Source organism: Rattus norvegicus, chromosome 15 (assembly GCF_021556685.1).
Source record: "Rattus norvegicus strain SHRSP/BbbUtx chromosome 15, alternate assembly SHRSP_T2T, whole genome shotgun sequence".
Lineage (NCBI taxonomy): Eukaryota > Metazoa > Chordata > Mammalia > Rodentia > Muridae > Rattus > Rattus norvegicus.
Genome location: NC_141548.1, coordinates 32,536,410 through 32,542,500, shown reverse-complemented (window position 1 = coordinate 32,542,500; position 6,091 = coordinate 32,536,410). Strand labels below are relative to the sequence as shown.

The 6,091-nt window shown below is 44.1% G+C and overlaps 1 protein-coding gene across 1 annotated transcript in view; it reads right to left on the bottom strand.

The window, feature by feature from the left end:
• The window catches only part of Dhrs4 (dehydrogenase/reductase 4), a 23,601-nt gene extending 20,681 nt beyond the window's left edge, over nucleotides 1-2,920 (bottom strand). The window contains exon 1 of the mRNA NM_001433421.1: nucleotides 2,782-2,920. The gene's annotated coding sequence lies outside the window, so the exon portion shown is untranslated. The remainder of the gene's footprint in view (nucleotides 1-2,781) is intronic.
• Nucleotides 2,921-6,091: the final 3,171 nt, after the last annotated feature.

Genomic DNA, 6,091 nt, shown 5'->3' with positions numbered 1-6,091 from the left:
TTGGCTCCTTGGCCCTTAACCGACTGATGGTAGGGAGCTGCACATGCTCCAGCTCTTTGTAAACTCCGAGAGCTGGCGTGGAGGTGTGACTCATAAACACACTCTCGCCTTTAGTAGGAAGGACTCCAAACTGTCTTCTGTGGGACTTGGCTTGATATTAGGCTATTAAATGCCTCACTCTGTTTATCCAGGTTACTTTCTGGTTATTTCCTCATGTATCTCTCTCTCTGTTTCTTAGACTAAGTACAAGGTCAAAAGTTCAGACCTTTTGTTTCAGCTGTTTGTGTGCTGTTGAATATGTACATTTATGTGCATGTATGAGTGTATTAGTTCTTATAGAAATTTCATTTCTTGCCAAGAAGCCAAAATATTTAAAGCTGTCTTCAAAGGTTAGACTAGAACCGCCAATACCTGTACCTTCTTAAACTCTTTCAATTCGTGTATAGTTCACTGAGCTGGAAAGCTTTTTGGGTGCCCCAGAAAAAGAACTGCAGAACAAATTCCAGGTCTTTAATGCCTACTTGAGTAAAGTGACTTAAAAATATATTGAATAAAATGTATTAGTTCAGAGTCTGAAAAAAATGCCATCAACTTTGACACAGTTGGCTAGTCTGGTCTTTAGACTTCTCTGGCAGTCAACCCTCTGAATAGCTATCAAGGTCTAGGTTCCCCTGAGCCAAAGTTAATAAATAGTGCAAAGGTAAGGATAGTTGGCTGCCTTGTTTTTTCAGACTAGTATAAAGAGAAAGACAAAGTTTACCCAACAGCAGAGTCAGTGACAACCGCACAGGAAGTCACCCCCGAGATCTGGCCCCTAGCTTGGTTTGGGTGGAGAGAAGTGGAGCATTCAGATTTGCTGTACATTTGTCCTTGAAGACAAGCATTGCTAAGAGTAGTGCCATGACTCTCCGATCCCAAAGTACAGCATGGAGGTGACATCTGGGAGACCGGTCACATACATGGGTGCCAGTAACAGCCTTTGTCTGTCAGCATATTTTGGCACATTGTTTCCATATGAGAGAATAAGAACCCGATGGGATAGAGGGAAAGAGTTCTGAGCTCACCAAGGAAAGGTGAGCATGGCAGGGAATTGCGAATCTTTGCATAAAGTCTCTGCTATCGTCTCAGAGGATGGCCGTTCTTTTTCATAGGCACAACATGCTGGCCCCGTGTGTGGCAGTGTGTGGATTTGTGCTTCATCAGTCCAGCCAGCATTCTCTTAAGCCAAATACTGTGTATGGGTTTCAGTCCCTGGATGGGAACTCTGTCTGTCTCTCCAATCCCAGGGCAAGAAGCTAAACATTTTTGCCAGTGTCCACCAGGCTTCTGGGAGATTTTCTACACACTTAAGTATTCCTTTCATGAGATAATACTCAGGTGTGCAAGGCTAAATAACTTTCTTATTTTATGGGCACACAGCGAGTGAAGGACCCTAGTTCTTACTGACGCATAAGAGCTATTAAGAGGTTTGGCCTGGTAGAAAGTAGGTAGGTTATGGAGTTCCCAAAGGGCTTTCGCCAGCCTTACACCTACCGCCTTAGGTCAAAATTAGGCCAAGTACCAGTTTTCCACCTCGGGTCCAGGCTAGGCCATATTCCATTCTCCATCCACAGTTCTTGGAAGGAGCAGGGACATTCTTCAAAATCTGCAGACTGTACTGACTGATAGTCACATGACCCTCTGGTTCCAGATAGAGTTCAAATGCAAGTCATATGCTTGCTAGCCTATAGATTCAAGGTCATTATGCTTAGCCAATAAGTTTAAACTGTAACCTTGCTGATGTAACCTGTACCCCTAAAAACTGCTTATTATAGCTATTCGGGATCACCTTCTAGTCACTCACTACGAGGAGTTGATTGAAGGTTGACACCGACATGCTGGAAAATAAATAACTTCTTGAGTTTGCATTAAACCCTGTTCTTGTGTCTCACTTGCAGGGGGTGTCTCCCAGTAGTTAAGACTCACATTGAGCCTTACACAAGAACCTGTGGCAAACTAGGAACCAAAATGAGCTGGTGGCCCAGGGTTCAGGAAAGCTGATGAGTAGATGGAGTCTTGCCTGTGGGATCCTAGAAGGACTCAGTTCTGGGTTTTCTATCCTAAGGAGTTCTGGAATTTCTGAGCCAAGCGCGTACCATCCTCCCGTTCTAGGAGGGAGGCTAGAGCTGGGGCTGTTCTGTGTTCTTTCTCATCTGCCACATTCCAGTGCATACTGTCTGAGAGCTGCAAGCCAGAGCATGCTGGCCAAGGTTACTCTAGGGCTTGTCCTTCTGTCTAGCTAAAGGGTTCTTTAGCACCAGTCACCCATCTGATTCCTCATCCACCTTGTCTCTCTGATTACTCTTGCATGTACATGGGAAGCATCTTTTTCTCATCATTGAAAGGGCAAATTCTCCACAGGCACTGAATTCATTGGCATTCGAGACTAAGTCATGCCCAATGAGTTGTTGGAGCCAGATTTCACTACCAATCTCTCCAAGGTGTTGAGTACTCCATTGTTGTAAAAATATAAAAATAATATAAGTATTGTTGTCTTTTACCCCGCTCTAGGTCCGGCACCTCAGTGTCCCAAGATATCTGCTAGATATCTTGGTGGAAACACATCCCAGCCGCACACTTTCCTACACTCAAATCCTCACATAAAAGAACACACAACACAATAATCTTAGATCCAATTGGTAAGATATAATTGCCCACTTAAACATACAAAGCCCGGTACCATCCATCCTTAGGAACATTAATAACAACCTGTAAATACACAGAGCAAAATCTTAACATCACCTGCCATGGCTTTTCACCTTCTCCTCTCTCTCTCCTGTCTCCTTTTTTCCTTTCCGTCCCAGTCTCCTCTTCCTTCAAACTTCTCTCCTGCCCATCCTTCCTTCTCCTCCAATGACAGGCCTCCTTCTATCCTGTACCTGCCCCTCACATGTACTTTACAAATTCAATGGGGAGAAAGTTCTGGTGAAGTCACATGTTTCCTGAGTACTTGGCAGCTGTCCTTGGGACAGTGAAATTACCATCAAAATACAGATAACTTCAGGGCAAACCACAACATTCCATCTCCTGGCTGACTGCTTTGAGAGTTCTCTCAGGGATCAGGACTGTGTTAGGCACAGCCTGAAAACAGCAGCCAGATCACACAGGCTCTAAGAACACAGAGGAGTGGGAGGAGCATGCCAGAGACGTTCACAGCCAAGCTACCAACTCCCGGGCATAGGCTGACAAGGCTGACTGCAGGCTGGGCGTAACCAGCCCCGAGTGTTGGGGAGACTTTAGAGCTTAATGATAGTTCATGCACGTAGGGGAGGAAGAGACAAACCTTTGACTTTGGGGAGCAGAAAGGGTGGAAGGAAAATAGAGGGTTTGTTTAGCTGTAGTTTTGGACTTGATTGCTGTTCCTGGGAGTTTTGGTAAGAAAGTGACTTTGAGTTTTTTTTTTTTTTTTTTTTTTTTTTACCCAGGAGAAGCTCTGTTTAATCTTAGGAGTGATAAGTCCTCTCAGATCAGGACTATATCACTGACTGACTCTCCGGATGGCAGTTCTCAGGACATCCAATGAGGTAGAATAGGAGAGATATCCTTGGGATGTTGTGTACGATATTATATCATGGTGTCTCTTCATAGGAAAGGAACAGTAACTAAGACATATATATATATATATATATATGTCTTAGTATATGTATGTTTGCATAAACTTTACAAGCATATAACACTTTTCCCCAAGTAACTAATTAACTGTATGCTGATTAAGCATTGGTAGGAGAAACACTGTGCTAAACACTGCAGGAGAGCAAAGATTTATAGTACAGACTTTGTCCTTGCACTTGGAGATTTTGCAATCCAGCGGCAGAAAGAAGACACGTCAATGGAACATCTCGAAGGTGATGAACTAAGTGAAATTTATCCCCATCTCTAGCCCAGCCCTTCACTGCTTCTGCTCCCACAGGGAGAACATTGTCACATTGACCGGACACAGGGCAGATGCTAGGGGTCTTTCTCCAACTTGTTCCTGATCCCATGAAACTTCGTTGCTGTGATGTTTCGAGTAAGAACCTCCCATTCACAGTTTCAGATATTTAAATACTTGTTCCCCAATTGATAGCCCTGTTTGGTGGTGGTGGTGGTGGTGGTGGTGGTGGCAGCGGCGGTGGTGGTGGAGGATATTATAGAATCTTTAGGAGATCCAGCCTTGCTGGAGGAAGGATGTGACTGGGGGCAGCTTTGAGGGTTTTCTCTCTCAGCTTCCAGCTCTCTTCTTTATGTTCGTGGTTAGGGGCTGGAGAGATGGCTCAGCGGTTGAGAGCACTGACTACTCTTCCCAGAGGTCCTGAGTTCAAATCCCAGCAACCACATGGTGGCTCACAACCATCTGTAATGAGATCTGATGCCCTCTTCTGGTGTGTCTGAAGACAGTTATAGTGTACTTACACATAAAATAAATAAATAAATATTTAAATATGTTCGTGGTTAAAGACGTGACCTCTGTTTCCATAGTCCTGTAGCCATGCTTGCTGCCATGCTTCCTCACCTCCTCCTCATGGACTTTTATCTTTTTTGGAGTCATAAGTCAAAATAAATCCTTTCTCTCAGTATAGATGACTCATTCTGAGATAAGGTATTTCCCCATTTTTGTGGTTATCCCCAGGCTGTTCTTTGGGAGGGGGTTTATGACCTTCTTTGTGGGTTTTATGGTCTGTTCCTGGAGCTGGTGCCTCGCGGCCTTCTTTTCTAAATCAGGCCTTTTCTAAATCCTCTTAAATGGAGACAAATGGGGTTTGTGCTGTCCTTTCAACATCCCAACTGCAATCCCCCAGTTTCCCCAGACCTTTCTCCCTGCCCCCACCTACTTATCCTTCCTTCCCTTCAGAACAGGGGAGGCTTCATGGGAAGATGATATCTAAGCTCTGAGAGATAGATGACTTTGATTTTAGCACTTGGGAGGCAGTAACAGGAGGCTCTCCGGTAGGCCAGACTGATGTATTCCAGGACATCAAGGGCTACACAGAGAAACCTGGCCTTGAAGCCTAACCCTCCCCCCAAGAAAACAGTAGGGAAAAAAAAATCCATGATTCAGAATGGAAATGGGGAACTTAACAAGGCTCTGTGTGAGAAAGTATGATAGAAGAACTATTTTTTTTTCCAAAAAGGCAGATGAAATTATTCAGCAGTACTATAACCAATACAGCATTAAATGTAGTAACATGAATTATACTAATTAACGTAATAAATTAATAGTTGTAATTATTATTGCAATTTTTCACTTAGTTCCTTTGCATCTGTATAAGCAGAGATTTCTCTACAAGAATTTTATGAAATGAATGACCTAGGGTTTGGGAGTCCTGCATAACAAAAAAGTTTACGTTCATAAGTGACACGTAAATATTTCTTTTTTCTTTCTTTTTTTTTTTTTTTTGGTTCATTTTTTCGGAGCTGGGGACCGAACCCAGGGCCTTGCGCTTCCTAGGTAAGCGCTCTACCACTGAGCTAAATCCCCAGCCCCGTAAATATTTCTTGATTGGCGTGGGATTCTACTGCTAAAAGAAAGCTTGGTTCAAATTCACCTAAAAAGTCCCTGAGAAAGGAATGCACTATTGAAGATAGATAAAGTCTCGGCTTACACACCTAGGCTTATCAGGCACCAGCTACAGTCTTCCAAGTCCCCATCCTTTAATCTAGGGAAAGAAGGGAAATTCAAGCTCTTCAACATTAGCAGGAAACTCCTGGGTGACTTCTGCAGAGGAAGCCGGGGTGGGGCCCATTGGAATCCCAGAGACTAGGGTCATGATAGCTTTGGTCTGCGACACTCCAAAACCTAACGTGATCACATAGTTGATAAATCCGTGGATGTGAGACTGGTGACTGAGCCTTCTGTTCAAAAGCCCCAACGTGGGGCGGGGCTTTTTACCCCGGTAGTTGTAGGTACCGTCTACTGCTCCAGTTGCTCCCACGACCAGAGCACTCAACCGTTGCTCATCCACCGGAACAGCAAAGGCCGAAATCTAAGAGGCCAGTACTTTTAATTGCTTCAGTTGGGAAGGACTTTTCAACAAGTGAAAAGACTCTCTCAGCCTGGCTTACTAGGCTGTGG